The sequence below is a fragment of the Ovis canadensis genome, chromosome 1 (assembly GCF_042477335.2).
Source record: "Ovis canadensis isolate MfBH-ARS-UI-01 breed Bighorn chromosome 1, ARS-UI_OviCan_v2, whole genome shotgun sequence".
NCBI lineage: Eukaryota > Metazoa > Chordata > Mammalia > Artiodactyla > Bovidae > Ovis > Ovis canadensis.
Window position 1 is genome coordinate 126,957,017 of NC_091245.1, and position 17,793 is coordinate 126,974,809.

At 45.1% G+C, this 17,793-nt stretch overlaps 1 protein-coding gene across 4 annotated transcripts in view; it reads left to right on the forward strand.

The window, feature by feature from the left end:
- The window catches only part of TIAM1 (TIAM Rac1 associated GEF 1), a 464,008-nt gene that overhangs the window by 209,974 nt on the left and 236,241 nt on the right, over window positions 1-17,793 (forward strand). For 2 of the 4 annotated variants that reach the window (XM_069549437.1, XM_069549452.1), the window contains exon 1: window positions 16,788-16,967. The exons of 1 other annotated variant lie outside the window; for it this stretch is intronic. The gene's annotated coding sequence lies outside the window, so the exon portion shown is untranslated. Of the gene's footprint in view, window positions 1-16,787; window positions 16,968-17,793 lie in introns of those variants that run through there. One more of the 4 variants, XM_069549461.1, reaches the window with a different exon arrangement.

Below are 17,793 nucleotides of genomic sequence, written 5' to 3' on the forward strand. Positions count from 1 at the left end.
GGCCTGGCGTGCTGCGGTTCATGGGGTCGCAAAGAGTTGGACACGACTGAGCGACTGAACTGAACTGAGGTAAGCCTATAACATCTGTAAAGCCTAAAAAACTATCTGCTGTTCATAGAAAAAGCCTGCCCACTCTGGTCCAGGCCGTTGCTCAGCGATTTTGATGTGATCTGCCTGTCCTCCTTCTCCCCTCCATCAGTATACACTCACTTGGTGGTTGTAATTGTCGCCATCCTCTTCTTAGTCTGTCCAACCATCCATCCATCCATCCACCCATGGGGGTTTTCGGCCACCATGGTATTAGCTGCTCCAAGATACGTTTATAGAGCATAGATGGTATTGAATTGGAAAGTGTTAATCGTTCAGGCTGACTCTCTTTGACCCCATGGACTGTAGCCTGCCAAGCTCCTCTGTCCGTGGGATTCTCCAGGCAAGAGTACTTATGGGTAGCCATTCCCTTCTCCAGGAGATCTTCCGACCCAGGGATTGAACCTGGGTCGGCTGCATTGCAGGCGGATTCTTTACCAATAAGCCCAACTCATATCAGCAATTCCTGTAGGTTGAGCTGTGCTTTACTCTCCATCTGTGGCTCATATTCCATTTTTTTCTCAGTTCCACTATTCCATTGTCAAACATAGCTTCCTCTGCTCCCCAATACTCCACTCCAGCTCCTGGTTGCAAGGCCAGCAGAGTGGGTTTTCAGCAGGAATCTCTGAAGGGCTTCCCATTTGATCAGAATTTTCGATTGTGAAATGGAGTCCCATTCATTAAGCTCTGAGAGAGCTCTCTAGAAGCGATTTCACTTTTACGTGGTTCTTTGCTGAACAAGCTTACTCCACCTGGGATCCTTTTAAATTTTTTTGTGGTTCAGAGAAATGTAAAACTATGCAGTGCTGGGGCCTTTAATCCATCCCCAGGAAGCAGGGCGAGGGCAGGGGCGGGGGTGGGGGTGTCCTATGAGCCCACCGTGGAATTACTTCAGAAAGCTGTTGGCTGGGGAAAGGAGGAATGCATTTTTGCCCTCTTAGAAAATGCTGAAATTATGTCCTTTATTATCAGGATAATGGAGACGTGTATGAAGTCCATGCAAATTACCCCTGCAGCCCTGAACAGTCTCCTCTGTTGTCAAGGAGCTGTTTTGCCCTGTGTTTTTCCTCGTTTCTTTCTTGATCTCCTTTTAAGCGAAATGCTTCAGAAAATATACCGGAAGTGGCTTTTTTTTTTTTCCTTTCTGTGGTTCCATTGCATGTTGTGTGGTTGCAAAGGCACTTCCTTTGGTTGCCCCAAGCGTGGAGTTTCCTCAGAGCTACAGAGGTTTCTTTGGGAAGAGTTCTAAGATTGTAATCTGGATGCTGCAAAAGCATCTACAGCCGCAGCTCCATTTTCAGGTCTTAATTTGGGGGCAGTCACCCTTCTCACGGAACAGAGAAAAATCCAAGATATTCGCCACGTTTCGTTCAACATTGGGAAAAGAAAAAAAAAATCAAGATTAAATAAGAAATAAATAAAATAGGGAGAAGAACATATCCAGGGTATAGTTTTAAAAGAAGTAAAAAGAGACAGTTAGATTCTGCATATAGCAAACGTTTACAAAACAGAAACAGACTCACAGACTCAGAGAGGGAACTTAGTTACCCGGAGGGAAGGGTGGGGAGAAGGGATAGTTAGGGAGTTCGGGATGGACATGGACACACACTGCTACAGTTAAAGTGGAAAACCAACAAGGGGGCTTCCTAGGCGACACTTACGGTGAAGTACCTGCCTGCCAGTGCAGGAGACATCAGGGACTGAGGTTTGGTCCCTGGGTTGGGGAGATCTGGAGGAGGGCATGGCAACCCACGGCTGTATCCTTGCCTTCAGAGTCCCATGGACAGAGGAGCTTGGCAGGCTACAGCCCGTATACTGAAGCGACTTAGCGCATTCGTGAGTGCTGGCGAGCACACACACATACGCACACACTCACACCCAACAAGGACCTACTGTATAGCAGGGAAAACTCTGCTCAGTATTATGTAAATGGGAAAATAATTTAAAAAAGAATAGATAAATGTATATGTATAACAGAATCACTTTGCTGTATTCCTGAAACTAATACAACATTGTTAATCAACTCTATTCCAATATAAAATAAAAGTTTAAAAAAAAGAGAGTAAGCTTAGGGACCCACAAATGATTTTTTCACACATGTGTGGTATGGAGGTGTGCTGTAGGTCATTGGGGCAGATTTCTGCATCTTCCATCAGTAAAGTAGCAACATCAACAATAAAACCATTTAGAAAGAAAAATGAGATCCCAGTAATATTAGAATTTTGTGTTGCAAGGTTTAGAAACTCAAGTTGATTCCCTGGTGGCTCACTTGGTATAGAGTCTGCCTACAATGTGGGAGACCCAGGTTCAATCCCTGGGTGGGGAAGATTCCCTGGAGAAGGAAATGGCAACCCACTCCAGTATTCTTACCTGGAGAATTCCATGAACAGAGGAGCCTGGTTGGGCTACAGTCCATGAGATCACGAGTCAGACACGACTGAGTGACTAACAACACAAGTTGATTTAAAGAAGGTCAAAATGGAAATATTGGACCCTGTAAGGAGCAGGGTGAAGCTGTGTTTGGGGGACAGTTAGACCCAGGGGCGTCAGCACATCAGGGGTCTCTGTCTTTCATCCCCATTTTTCCCTGAGTTGAATTAGATTTTTCTCTGTCTAGCTTGAACATAGCAGAGACTTGGCTGCCAGGAGCTCTAGGCTGACTTCCTCAGTTTAAAAAAATTATTCCCAAGGAAGTTCTCTGGTTGGTTAATATAGATGGTCAACCCACCTCTGGGCCAATGACTGTGTTCATGGGCTTGGGGTTTAATGATTATTCCACCCTTTGTGTCTGGGGATGGAGGAAGAAGAAAGGGTGAAGCATGTAGAGAAAAATAGTAACAAATAAAGGAGGAAAGGAGTGGTCTCTGCAGCTACTCCTCGGCAAAAAAGACATCACAGAGCTTGATGTTCCTGTTTATAGGTTGGCTACTTGTCAGAACATAAAGAAATTAACTTTTTCATGGTGTGGGTAAGAAAGAGTGCTCTAAGAGATGAATGGTCATTTGGGCATTTCTTAAAAATAAAAAATTATAGCACATTCAAGGATAATGGTTCCATGATTCATCATGAGGACAAGGGCAAACCCTACTGGGTGAATGGCTTGAGTCTCTGGGATCAGTGAGGGGCTGGCCACTGCATCTTCTGTGCTTTCTTTCTGGGGCTTCCACGTTGTAAGCATGAGGTCCATACCTCCAGTGACTCCCTAGAAGAAGTAGGGAAGAGAGTCAGTGTGCTGAGCCCACTGTTGCATGCTTCTTTCATCTTAAAGTCCTCACAAGAGGTGTATTCTTATGCTTCAGTTAAGTCACTCAGTCGTGTCCGATTCTTTGCGAGCCCATGGACTGCAGCACGCCAGGCCTCCCTGTCCATCACCAACTCCTGGAGTTTACTCAAACTCATGCCCATCGATTCAGTGATGCCATCCAGCCTCCCGCCTTCGATCTTTCCCAGCATCAGGCTCTTTCCAAATGTCAACTCTTTACATCAGGTGGCAAAAGTATTGGAGTTTCAGCTTCAACATTAGTCCTTCCAATGAATATTCAGGACTGATTTCCTTTAGGATGGACTGGTTGGATCTCCTTGCAGTCCAAGGGACTCTCAAGAGTCTTCTCCAACATCACAGTTCAAAAGCATCAATTCTTCAATAAAACAATTGGAATGAAAACTGACCTTTTCCAGTCCCTTGGTCACTGCTGAGTTTTCCAGATTTGCTGGCATATTGAGTGCATATCGAATGGCATATTCTTATGCTGGCTGTATATAATACATAAGTAAGTAAGTAAGTAAGTGTTAGTCGCTCAGTTGTGTGAACCCATGGACTGCAGCCCACCAGGCTCCTCTGTCCATGAGATTTTCTAGGCAAGGATACTGGAGTGGGTTGCCATTTCCTTCTCCAGGGGATCGTCCCAATCCAGGCATTGAACCCAGGTCTCCTGCACTGCAGGCAGATTCTTTACTGACTGAGCTATAATCCATAAACATGTACGTATATGTGTACATAATAATATATACATCATATCTGTCTGTCTGTCTATATCTTGGGCTTCCCTAGTGTCTCAGATGATAAAGAACCTGCCTGCAATGTGGGAGACCTGGGTTCGATCCTTGGGTTGGGAAGATCTTATCTGTTGTTATCATTCAGTCCCTAAGTTGTGTCTGACTCTTTTTGACATCATGGACTGCAGCACACCAGGCTTCTCTGTCCTCCACTATCTCACAGAGTTTGCTCAAATTCTTGTCTATGCTTTCTAACCATCTCATCCTCTGCCACTCCCTTCTTCTTTTGCCTTCCATCCTTCCCAGCATCAGGGTCTTTTTCTAATCAGTCACACTTATGACAATAGTCCTCAAAGAAAAGAGTTACTGGAATCTATGTCCATGTGACCTACTAGTATTTTAAATGGCTAGTAGATTTAATTTAATTTAAATGGCTAGTAGAGAAGAATGGCTTCATGCACTAAATATTCCCTTTAGAACAAGAATGTTATCTTATGTGTCATTAACTGTCTTAGTCATTGAACTTTCTTTCAGAGATTATTTTTTTTATGAAGCACCACTATTTATATAGTATTTTATATCTGTAGCCTAAAAATATGAGGCTTTCTTATTTGGGAAGGGGTTTAATATTTGACGAAAGATATTTTTCTCCAAGATAGTTTTCATGTGGATTTTCTTGGTGGAGGGGGTTTCTAAACTCTTTTTGAATTGTGAAACGGGCCCCGCGTTTGGAGTAGCACACTTGAATGTACACTCTAAGGTGGGTGTGGTCATCACCAGCTCAAGAAATGGAACGTTGTCAGCTCTGCCAGAAGACCTCTGTGGTCAATCACGATCTCCTCCCACCTCCTGAAGATAACCAGTGGGCCGGACTTCTATGCAATCATGGTTGTGCTTTTTTTCAGCTTTATTACTCAATTATGTCTCTTCGAGCACTGTAGTTTAGTTTTGAATCTTATATGAGCAGAAAGTGAAAAGTGTTAGTGGCTCAGTCATGACCTCAGGGACTATACAGTCCATGGAATTCTCCAGGCCAGAATACTGCAGTGGGTAGCTATTCCTATCTCCAGGGGGCCTTCCCAATCCAGGGATGGAATCTAGGTCTCCCTCTTTGCAGGCGGATTCTTTACCAGCTGAGCCACCAGGGAAGCTCAAGTTAAAGTGAAATTCACTCAGCTGTGTCCGACTCCTTGAGACCCCACAGACTGTAGCCCGCCAGGCTCCTCTGTCCATGACTCCAGGCAAGAAGACGAGTGGGTAGCCTTTCCCTCCTCCTGGGGATCTTCCCAACTCAGGGATCCAACCCAGGTCTTCCACATTGCAGGCAGTTCTTTACTATCTGAGCCACCATTCTTTATTTACTATTTTAGGTATGGTTTCATTTCCTCACTTTTTAAACAATGAGATTCATCTCTCTTGTGTGTAGGTCTAATTTGTCCATTTGTACTGTTTCACAGTTTCATTTTATAAGCAGAGTGTAACTGATCCAACCATTCTAGTGCTGGTGAAAAATGGGTTGGTTCTAACATTTGGCTGCTCTGAGTAATGCTGCAGAGAATGTCTGCGGACAGCTTCCTGAGTGCACCTTGCATGCATTTCTTGGGTTTATCTCTGGGAGTGGAATTGCTGATTTTTCATCTTTAATAAAGAAGGAAGTTGAGCCAGTTCCACTCTCCCTGAGAATGTAAAAGTGTTCCTGATGTTTCGTGTTCTCGGGGACCCCTGGCATTATCACTCATTTTCATTCTAGCTGTTCTGGTAATAAGGGGATTTTCTGCATTTAATTTATATTTTCCTAATGAAGGCTAAATGCCTGCTCATGGGTTTCTTGGCCATTTGGAATATCTTCTTTTGTGAACGACCTGTTTAAATCACTTGACTTTTTTCTATTTGGTTGTTGGTCTTTTTCTTGTTGATGTAGTGCCTGTGTGTTAACATATTCTGTGTGTATAAAGGAGGAAGAAATAAAGCAGGGAAGTGGGAAAGAAGATGAGGGAGGGGAAAGGACCTCCCAGAGAAGGTACCTTGAATAAAGGGCTCAAATCTAGGGTCCATGTATACTCAGAATGAATGCACGCTCCCACCGGAGCAAATAGCATGAGCTGGCACCATGTTCCCATGAAAACAAAATCCCATGCTAATGCCAAAAGCCAAGAATATTGTTTTTGGTTATTGAAGTCGAGTAGGCTACATGTATGTGCCAGTAGCATCTCTAAGGCTGGTTAAGAGCTATATTTGATTTTCTTTTTGAGTGGGAAAGGGAACTCTCTGGTGGGTGTTCCTTCAGGAAACAGCTGACCTCACACCCAGCCGACCTGACTAATTTTTGCTGATGGAAAGTTCAGCAGGGAAGGGATTACAGCTGTTCTCCAATGGGCTGAGTTCATCTGTGGCCAGCAGAGAAGAACAAAGGCTGTCAGGGCACAGGGCTTTGGGAGGAGGGAGGAGTCTGAGTCATAAACCCAAGCTTGAGCAAAGTGTGTGAACCCATTGAAGCTGAGATGGCTTATCTTGGTCATCACCAGCCTTCTGCAAAGATCTCAAAGCATGGCAGGTTGGGCGTTGTCGTAATCCGATGCTGAGAAGTCCCTTTTCTCAGTAGCCAAGCTGTCTGGTGAGGCCTTGGTCAGGCCGCTTGCAGAGAAGCCTCCTCCACTCTGACCAGGAGGCACGGGTAACTCTTGGCACCTACGCCAAGAGCCGTGTGTCATCCTGTGACTCACCTGCTGTGCTTTAGTGGGAAGTCTGGGAGAGTGTGAGCTGGTTGAGCGCCAGCAAGATTCTGTTCATCATGTATTTCTTTTGACTGGGAACCAACACTGCAAATAGGTTAGTATAAAATACCCACCCAATGGTTAACTATCTCAACCTGGACCTAGAACTTGCCTCTGGCAGGGGACCTTGGTTCTGCAAAAGGACACTTTGAATCCTAAAGGAAATCAGTCCTGAATATTCATTGGAAGGACTGATGCTGAAGCTGAAATGCCAGTACTTTGGCCATCTGATCTGAAGAACTGACTCGTTTGAAAAGACCCTGATGCTGGGAAAGGTTGAAGGCGGGAGGAGAAGGGGACCACAGAGGATGAGATGGTTGGATGGCATCACTGACTCTTTGGACACAAGTTTGAGTAAATTCTGGGAGTTGGTGATGGACAGGGAGGCCTGGAGTGCTGCAGCCCATGGGGTCGCAAAGAGTCGGACACGACTGAGCGACTGACCTGAACTGATGAATTTTCTTCATGTGGGTTATGCACATTCTTTGACTGTTGCCCCGTTGAACTTGCTCACCTTAGATACCTTGTTCGGTCATCTTTCTCAGATAGAGTGATGATTATCTTCCAGCGACTTCATGTCAGACCCTGAAGTATGTGGCTTGCCGCTCCATTTGGTCTTGGGAAGGAGGCAAGGTGTCCTGTGAGTAAGCACAGGCTTCAGGAATCAGACTCAGCTCTGTGACTTTGTGAGGCGATGAGAACCAGTGACTTCTGGAGGTGATGAGGACAGTAGAAACAAATGCCGTGCACGTGAGGCTGCCCAGGTCAACGATGAATGACAAGGCTACAGGCCAAGTGTAGCATTGAGGTTGGGAAGAGCCAGGCTCCCAGCCTCTGTGAGACCAAGTTAGAATTTCAGCCCTGCCTCCTCCTGTTGAACAGCTTTGTGCAATTCACGTAACCCATGTGCGCCTCAAGTCTCTTTATTGGTTAAATGGGTCTAGCACTTTGTTGCGCTGTATGAGGACCAGGTACGAAGATTGATGAACAGACCCCAGTCCTTTGCTTTTGACGGAGGTCTTCATAAATTTTCTCTGTGCCCCCGGCCTCCCATTGCGTCACGAGTGAAATATTGTGTGGGTTTCGTCCATCTTTTCTGTAAGATGTTGCAGAGAAACCCGAAGGAACTTTTGGCCAACCCACATTATAACCTGTTTTACAGATGGGGAACTGAGGCTTTACAAAAATTAGAAAGTAGGCCTGTGACTAGAAAAGGAATTCCTGGCCAGTCTAGGTCTGCTATGTGGGATAAATGCATAAAACATGCTTTGTAAAAATTAAAAGGCATATTAATAAAGCAGTAGAGAAGAAGAAGAATATAAAGTTTCAATAATAAAAAACAGCCAATATTCAATTAAATAGAAATGTGAAACAGTGAACACTAGGAATATAACACATTTTCCATGGCTATATTTTCTTTCATCCTAGAACTGAACCAAACCCAATAAAAGACTGTTTATCACTCTCAAAAACACAGTGTGCCATTTAGTATTTTCATTTGATAATTTGAATTTGAGTTGTTTTCTCCTCTTACTGTTCTGGGCTCAGATCCCACCCTTTCTGGCTTCATGTTCTGCTGTGAAATTTGGGACTGGGATGGGTTGGTGGAAGTGGAGCCATGGAGTGAGACGTTCCCTACAGGTGTGACTCCTGGCTCCCGTGGAAGCTCTTGATGTGCAAAGGTGTGCCTCGTTTTATCTTCGTGATTACAAGAGGTTTAGTTTTACAGATTGGACAATCGTATTTTACCACTTACAGTCAGAGAAAAATGCTGCTAGGTCGAGGTCATGGTGATGTGACAGGGAGAATGGACACACATTAAAGCTTAGTTAACACACTTAAAGTTTTGATGACTTTTTAACAGTGGTATTGTGAAAAGCTACATGTACCTGAACCAATAGTTAGAAAGCAATAAATTCTCTTTTTGAATCTTAAAAAAAAATTGTGGTAAAAAATGTAACATAAAACTTGTCATTTTAACCATTTTTGTGTTTACAATTCAGTAATACTAATTACATTGACAAGATTGTGCAATGACCATCACTGTCTATGTCCCAAACGTTTTCATCACCTCCAAGAAACACTGTACCCATTAAGCAGTAAATCCTCTTTTCCCCTGCTTTTCAGCACCTGGTAACCTCCGCTCTCTCTTTCTATCCATGAATTTGCCTAGTCAGGGTGTTTCATGTGAGTGGGCTTTGACCTTGTCACTATAACCTGACAGTTTCAAGGTTCATCCATATGTGGCAAGTATCATCCTCCATTCCTTTTAATGGCTGAGTAATATTCCACTGTGTTTATCAGACGGCACCCTGTTTATCCATTCACTTGCTGATGGACACCTCGGATGTTTTCACTTTTTGCCTATTGTGAATAATACTCTATTGAATATTCATGTGCAAGTTAGCAATGATGCCATTTTGTATCATCTGTGGAGATATATTTTAATTTCTTGGGACTCTACGTGTAGGACTTTTCAAACTGGGGGATCCTTGTCTCTGACCAGGGTGCCCTCTTGACCCTTGGGCATGTATGAGTGTCCCATGTCTTTACCAGGCTTCCCCCATTTTCTTGCCAAGCTTACCACTGTAATTTGTTTGGGAGGATGCTGGCTGCTGGTGAATCAGCCTGCCTTCAGCCATCCTGGCTTAATTGCATCCTTCCATCCTAAGTTTCTGAGCCTCTTGTTTGCTAGAAGTTTCTTGTGCATCCAGTTATTATGGTTTGCTATTAGTTGTAGATGGGATCAATGTATATCATTTTTTAATTTATATATGCCTTTTGTACTGTGTTGGGGTACCTGGCTTCCCTGGTAGCTCAGCTGGTAAAGAATCCACCTGCAATACAGGATACCCTGGTTCGATTCCTGGGTCAGGAAGATCCCTTCGAGAAGGGATAGGCTACCCACTCCAGTATTCTTGGGCTTCCCTGGTGGCTCAGACAGTAAAGAATCTGCCTGCAATTTGGAGACCTGGGTTTGATCCCTGGGTTGGGAGGATCCCCTGGAGAAGGGAACGGCTACCTTCTCCAGTATTCTTGCCTGGAGAATTACATGGACAGAGGCACTTGGCAGGCTACAGTCCATGGAGTCACAAAGAGTGGGACACAGCTGAGCGACTTTCACTTTATGCTGCCTTTAATGTTTATTTTAGGGAATTATTTTAAGGAGGTAATAGCTAAGTTGGTGGAACGTACAGCAGGTTTCAATCAATCTGGCGTCTAGGCTGAATCTGCTATCATTTTATTCTGTGAGCCTGAGCAGGTCCCTTAACCTTTCTGACCTGCAAGATCGCCACCCTTGTTTCGGCTCTTATATACATTGGTCTGTGACTCTTCATGAGTCTGTTGCCTTACCTCAGGCCACTTACTCTTCTGATATATAAGCTTGTTGCATTTCCTGATTGAAAGTAATCTTTGCATGTTGGATCTGTGTCTAGGGAAGATGGCCCTGTGTGGTCTTAGAGACCATAAAATCCAATGCTTGTGTGCTTGGAAGGGAAAGCGAAAGGAGCGGATTCCCATTAGCAAGTTCCTGGCATTACAGGTCCCCTGATTTGAATTGATTATGTTCCTTTCACTAGCAGAGAACTCTGTCAGATGTCAGGGGTTAGGAAGGTACCTATGGGTGTGGTCCTTCTCTCTTTGCCATTGTACCCAAGTGCCAGGTGTGTCCTTCTCCCCAGCTTCACCTGGATATGTTCTGGGTAATGCAGAAATTGTGAAATGACATTTACCATTCTCCTGTAATGTCAAATAAAGCTAAAAGCTCCTCTTCCCTATGGAAAACGAAACCTAATACTACTTTATTGGCTGTCCTTGGTGAGCACCCAAGGCTGCTGTGACTCACTGCGGTGACCCTCATGAGGGGACGTGCTGCTTCCTCGTAATAGGGGCTCGATAGGAAGGGCTCAAGAGGGGTCTCTGTGGACCTGGGCTCTTGGAAGGGGCCCCACTGTCTCATTCAGCATGTGACTAGTCTCAGCTGGTTGTTGTTTAGTCACTGAGGCGTATCTGATTCTTTTGTAACCCCTGGACTGTAGCCCGCCAGGCTCCTCTGTCTATGGGATTTCTCAGGCAAGAATACTAGAGTGGGTTGCCATTCCCTTCTCCAGGGGATCTTTCCTGCCCAGGGATCGAACCTGTGTCTCCTGCGTTGGCAGGTGGATTCTTTACTGCTGAGTCACCAGGGAAGCTCATGTCTCAACTGCACTATCTATATCCATGACCAAAATAACAGTATCAACAGAAAAACATCGAAAACATTCTAAACACTAAAATAGCTTGAGAAGCAGGCTTGGCTTATTTCCTGACTGACATATCTTGACCTGTGTTGTGTCCTGTACCGTTTAGGGAAAATATTAGGCATGTGCTTGTACAAAGCCTGTTAGCCCATCCCACCCATTGTCAAAGGCATCCATGTCAACTTCCCATTTTACCGAAGAAACTGGAGGGTTTGCTTTAAGTCACTTACCTGCTTGTTAGTGGAGCCTGGACTTGAAGTAGGTCTTCTTATTGCCTATTTTTTGCACCTCCTGTGAGCAAAGGAGGCCTCCCCAGTGAGAACACTCCCTGCCCCAGCTTTTGCAGGAGGCTATCGTACTGAATGGTAAGGTTATCTTGGCTGCATGTTCTTTGGAAAGATAGCAGGACTGAAATTACAGCTTGACTTCTTGTCTTGCTACATTCGTTACTCAGCCGTGATGTGACTCTTTGTGCCAATAATAATTGTTATTGTTTATTGCTATTGAGCAGAGAGATGCCTAAAAGATCCCACACCAGTGAGAACCCAGATGCTCTCGCCCCCACGAACCACATGCATATCTTGTGCAAGGCGCTTGGAGACCTTGGAACCAACTGCCTCACAGTGTGTGTCGGGGCGGGACAGCATTGGGCTCCATGTGGGTGACGCTAATAGGGGCTGAGAGTTCATGGGCTCATCCTCTGTCTTCCTTGTTACCTCTTTCCGCTGGCTGCCCTTCCTCCCCTTTCCCCTTCACCCTTCCAGTCACAAGTCCAGGTTCAGTTACGTCAATCACCACTGGAGTCCTGAGCGTGTGAGATAAAAGTGGTTCTGTAAAGAAACGTAATTTGGGGCAATGAAAGCCAATGGGAATTTTAAAGTCATGGAAACATACAATTGGAAGCTAGAGCTGGGAAGTCAGAGAAAATTAATTTGAACACCATCATTTATATGGTTGAGGAAAATGAAGCCTTTGGATTTCAAGGAACTTGCCACACTGGAGGTGGCCTTTAAAGGCTATTAGAGTTTGCATGGCCTCTTTCAGAAGATGGTGTATTTTTCAGGAATATTTCCGCTTATTGATTTTGCATTCATTTTCAAATAGCGAAAACTATGCTAAGAGTTTTTCTGGGGAAGGAAATAGCAACCCATTCGAGTGTCCCATGGACAGAGGAGCCTGGTGGGTCTATGGGGTTGCAAAAGAGTTGGACATGATTTAGCAACTAAACAACAACAACAATGTAAGCACTTCAAGAAAGACTAAAAGGAAAGAAAGAGGCTCAAAGTTTGGTTGGTGCAAAGTGTAAAGTCATAAAACATTCTTTTATCAAATCAAGTGTAATGAGGGCTTTGCACATCATGGGCTGCCCTGGTGGGTCAGACGGTAAAGAATCTGTCTGCAATGCAGGAGACCCGGGTTCCATCCCTGGGTTGGGAAGATCCCCTGGAGGAGGCCATGGTGACCCACTCCAGTGTTCTTGCCTAGAGAATCCCATGGACAGAGGAGCCTGGTGGGCTACAGAGTCAACTGGGCGACTAACACTTTTCACTTTCACTTGCACATCAAGACAAGACAAGGCATTGAAAGGGTGGGCTTTGGTTTCTTCTCAGAGAGAAGGAAGGCCTTGCTCGTCCAGGGCTGAGTCAAGGGTTTTCAAACATGTCAGTGTCCCTGAACACATCCTCAGATCACCAAGCGGGCTGGGTGAGATGGATCCATATTTAGACTTTCAACCAGTTTCGAACATAAAAAATTGATTTTGGCAATCAGATGGCAGTCAACTGCGAAATGTATTTGTGAATAAGGTTCTCAATTTCCCTAGTGACATCATAGGATTAACTGGATCCGTGTTTAGATCTGTACCTATGCTGGGGAATCGTTTTATTTGGATTCAGAATATTTGACGGTGTTAATTAACACCCCAGTTGGGCTTCACCTCACTTAAGGAGCACTTTCTCCCCAGCTTTGTTGCTGACTCAGGGTGATACAGGTGACGGCATGTTGGTGTGAGCACTTGGTACCTTAGCCCTGCTTCCTAGCTCCAGATTTAGAGTGGGGAGAGTAGCAGGGGGCTCACTGCAGCCACTAATATCAACTTTGCAGATCTTTTCAGCTCAGCTGATTACAATGATTTGGGGTTAAGCTGCTTTGATTCCTGAGTAAGTTGGTTTTGAAGACCTTTCTGGATGAATAGGTCATCCAGAAGAATCTTGTTTAAGAAGGGCATTTATGTTGTTGAGAACACAATTTCAAAGGAATTTTAAAAGCCAGCTATTATAGGTCTAATAAGCGAAATAGCAAGATAAAGACCTAGGAAAATCTTTGGGGAAAATTAAGAAAAAATTAGTTTTTTTCTGAATGTAAATTCAGCTGACAAAGAAGAGAGACATTTAACCCTTTGTGGCTTTCTTCCCCACATATCAAATATTGTTCCCAACATGTATTAACTGATTAATTAATTATAATTATGTCGGTTTAGCTACCTCTTGTATAAATATCCATAAGCAGTATAAACACCATATAAGGGTGTCATGGCTTGTAGATTTTTTTCAAACTGGTTTTCAGGTAAATCTTTCTTTTTTCCCACTTGTGGTAGTGGAGGATTACTCTGATTAACTTGTTTCATTTAATATCGTCTCCAGGTTTATCCTGATCCCAGATGACTGGTGCAAACAAAAGTCAGTTGTGTGCCCTCTACTGGTTGTATTTCTCCATTACAGAAGTGTTGCATGTTGATGCCTGAGTTCATTGCTTGTGGCAGGGCTCATAACCGTGCTGACTTGTCCTTTTCCTAAATTCATGTCGTTAGAAACTGCAGGTTCAGAAGTTGGTACCTTAAGGAGGGCTCAAGTGTCTTCCTTGTCATCAGTCTGTCACGTGGCTTGTGGAGGGGACCCACAGCTGGGCACTCTTCCTTCTGTTATGGGAGTAAGCGCTTTGGTTCAAAGAGACGTCTCTCTGTGAGGCCAGTGGCCGCCGCTTGGGAGCCGCCTGGTTTCTGATCTTGGTCCAGGCTAGCCCTTGTCGCCTGTTTTTGGCAATCTGTCAGCCACTGAATGCAAGCAGCAGAGTTTTCATGTGCTGTCAGATCATTCAAACTCTTGAACCCCCTGGAGCCCTGTGGATTTCTGCCAGAAGCAACTATAGGGGACTCTCTTTTCTGACCTGAGAGGTCGGTAGTAAAGTGGGGACTCCTTCAGTTTAATCCCACGTCCGTTTATTGAGAACCTACCATCTGGTCGGTTTTAAGGGGGGTTCAAAATGAGCAAACCCGCTGCCCCCTCGCACCCGCCCCTTACCCCTCTGAACAACGACAACGAATCTCTTTCTTATTCAAGAAAGGAGAAAAAATACACACGGCATCCTTGTTAAAAGAAGTGTTCAATACTTCTTAGGTAATGATGAGACCAGAAAACCCTGTAGGAAAGATGTAGACTTTGTGATGCTTGCATTCTTTTTCCTGTAAGTGACTTGTAACTTGCTTTTCGGTAAGCTGTAATGAGATTAAACATGCTTCCTGTTCTCGGTGGAGTGTCTCCAGCTACTGACTGCCTATAGAGAGATGACCGATGTGACCCGGATAAGCCCGACCCTGTGTGTCTTTCACAACTCTTTCACTTTGCGCCCGATGCCTCCTTGCCCAGCCATGCAGAGATTCTCAGGCTGAGAATTCCCTGGCTTTCTGTCATCTTCCTCTCAACCCTCTCTTGATTATCTTCATCCAGGTTCAACAGAAGTTGGTTTTGTGAGTTGCATGAACCCCAAATCGGTAAACTTTTTTCCCGATCTGACCCCAGTGCCCATTTTCCTCTGAGCTCACGCGACGGCCATCGGTCATCAGATGCTGCACAATGGGAAGGAAGGAGAAATGCTGTTCTGCATTGTCATAAGTCCCAGGAGAGTCTCTTTATAATATCGGTGATCATAGATGGAATGTCCGTTAAGTGACAGTGGATAGCAGGACCGCTGTCAGAGTATCTCACTAGCGGCACTGCTGTTTTCTTGGGCTGCAGAACCCTTTGTTGAAGGGGGCTTTCCTGTGCATTTTAGGGTGCTCAGCAGCATCCCTGTCACCTATTCGACGCTCGTTGCACCCCCAAGTTGTGTCTCCGGTACTGCTAAACATCCCCTCAAGGCAAAGTCACCTTTTGTTAAAGACCATTATCCAAATTCAGGACCAAAACCACTATCCCCTATCCAGGACCACTGCCTTCCTTTCTCATTCTGCTCCTTCAGAAGTCTACGTGAGCATTCTCTTGGTTGGTTGCTTCATGTATCAGACAGTCTTTCAGTGTTTACTTATGCTAGCTTCTCAGCAAGGTACTGGGAACATATACATCAACTAGGCATCTACTTCTTACTAATGTTTGAATCAGTTTTGAATGGATCGTGGTTTTTACCATTTTGATTTTTATCATGATTATCTTGAAAATTCCCTTTTCTGAGTATTGCTCCCAGCCGGTATCTCTGACAGGCACTTGAGCCATTAGGACCTCTTTAATGATGAATGTTGTGTTTCTATTTCTGTAGCCTGTTTGTTTGAAAAAAGTCCCTTGCAGCGGGGGTCAGTATCCTTGGCTTTTAACACAGCTCTTAACCTTGTAAAATGATAATATGCTATTAATCTATCAATTTCATCCATGAATGCTTCAACTCTTTCAGATAGGGCCTCTTGCTTGTCATTCCAGATATCCTATTTTCTTATACTGTGATTTCTTTCCTTCTCTTTAACTGGCCACCTGAGGCTTCATTTCATGTGTGGTCCTTTTAAAGTTTTATTTAAGCGAACTTTTGTTTGGGAACCAAGAACAAGCTCAGCTGAAAGATACCACTGGACTGCTTTCACGTGAACTTTGTTGGCTTGTGTCCTTTAGAATTTTTAGAAACTGTGATGTAGAAGTTGCTCATGGGAGATCAAATTTACAGCAGTTCTATTTCAAAGAGGAGGGGCGGGGGGGGGTGTGCATTTCAGGGAGGAGTTTACAGATGGCTTCAACAAGATTGGGAATTTTAATTTTTTTAAGTTGTCTGGTTCATTATATTATTTTCAAATATGTTTTTGTATACCTGAAATATTTTGTAATAGGCTTTAAAGGAAAAATAAGCAGCCGAAAGTGTTTTTTTTTTTTTTTTTTTCTTTTCCTGTCCTCGGCTCTTTTAAACTAGATACTCGTAAAATTAGGTCTCCACTTGCTGAACTACCCATATTCCTGCGGGGGAAGAGCGGGTACTGCGCAGTTATTTAAGATTTATAGCCTCTTAAATCCTAAAAGAGGCACTGCTTTTTTGCCACGTGCTTTCGAAAAAATAGACTCTGCAGGGCGACCAGGTTCGTCTGTAAAATGGGTAAAACCTGTTAGGAATTTATTTCCCCTAAGTTGACTCATTGGAAAAGACTGATGCTGGGAGGGATTGGGGGCAGGAGGAGAAGGGGACGACAGAAGATGAGATGGCTGGATGGCATCACTGACTGGATGGACGTGAGTCTGAGTGAACTCCGGGAGATGGTGATGGACAGGGAGGCCTGGCGTGCTGCGATTCATGGGGTTGCAAAGAGTCGCACACGACTGAGCGACTGAACTGAACTGAAGGATGCGAGGAGCTGGGCGCTGGGGAGTCCACGGCGTTGCGCACACCAAACGGGAGACTTGAATTGGAGGAGGCGGAGAGGAGGGAGGCGACGGTGTGCGGGGAGGAGCCACACACACCCAAATGACCAGATTCATCCCAGCGCGAAACTTCACAAGGTAACGCCCACTCCCACCGCCTGGAGCCCGGGGAAGGCTGGCTGCTTCCTCATTTCTGTTACTGGAAGTTCTGAGAGATGGGAAGCAAGACGCGAGCGGCATGTGTGCCTCGCTGAGCGGCGGTGAGCTTGAATTTCAAACCCGGTTCTTTTCACCGGCAAATTTCTTTGTGTTGGGAGGTGTGGGCCAGCCCTGGGCGGCGAGAGGCGGGATGGGAGCCCGGGCTCCGCAGCTCCCGCGCGGGGACCTGTGCGCCCGGGATCGGCGGGGCGCGTCTCCGCGCTGCGCTGGGGCTGCCCGGGGACACCACCCAAGTGGGTGCTGGTTCGTGGGGAAAGGGGTTCGGGGTTTTGAAAACGCTTCATCCCCTAACTCCTTCCGAGCGCGCCGCTTCTGTATACCAAGGATCTCACTGAATCTGGGCTCTGGAAGGAGATGGTGGCATCCTGTTATCCACCAAAGATGCGCCGTGTCTCAGGCTGCCCTGCCGCACGTTCAGTGTCCACGTCTTTGAAAACGAACCCCGTGAAAGTCTCGGGATTTTAAGTGACAAAAACTTCCGAAGGAATATTCCGAAGCTGTGGTGCTAACAGGCTCCTGGGTGGGAATTCTGGAGTGAAGCCTGGGAAGTCTACGTTTCTCATTAATTCTGTCTGATTGAGTGAGTACAGTTCCAGGGTTTCTGGCTATTGAGGTGCTGTTTATTTATGTGGAACTTTTTTCCTTGAAAAATGTTAGTTTTCTGTGGCAGCTGACTTGTTTTTAGACTGATTGCCCAAGTCGATTTCGGGTGGGGTGGGGAGAGGAAGTTTGGGTGGAGGGTGGCATGAGGTTGGGTTGATTGCAAGAGACGCTTCACTTGTCTCAGCAGAGGATAAACTTGGACAAATGTGGGCATTCTTTAGGTTTTATTTTGAGCCTCGCAGGGAGCTTTATTTTGACCTGTGT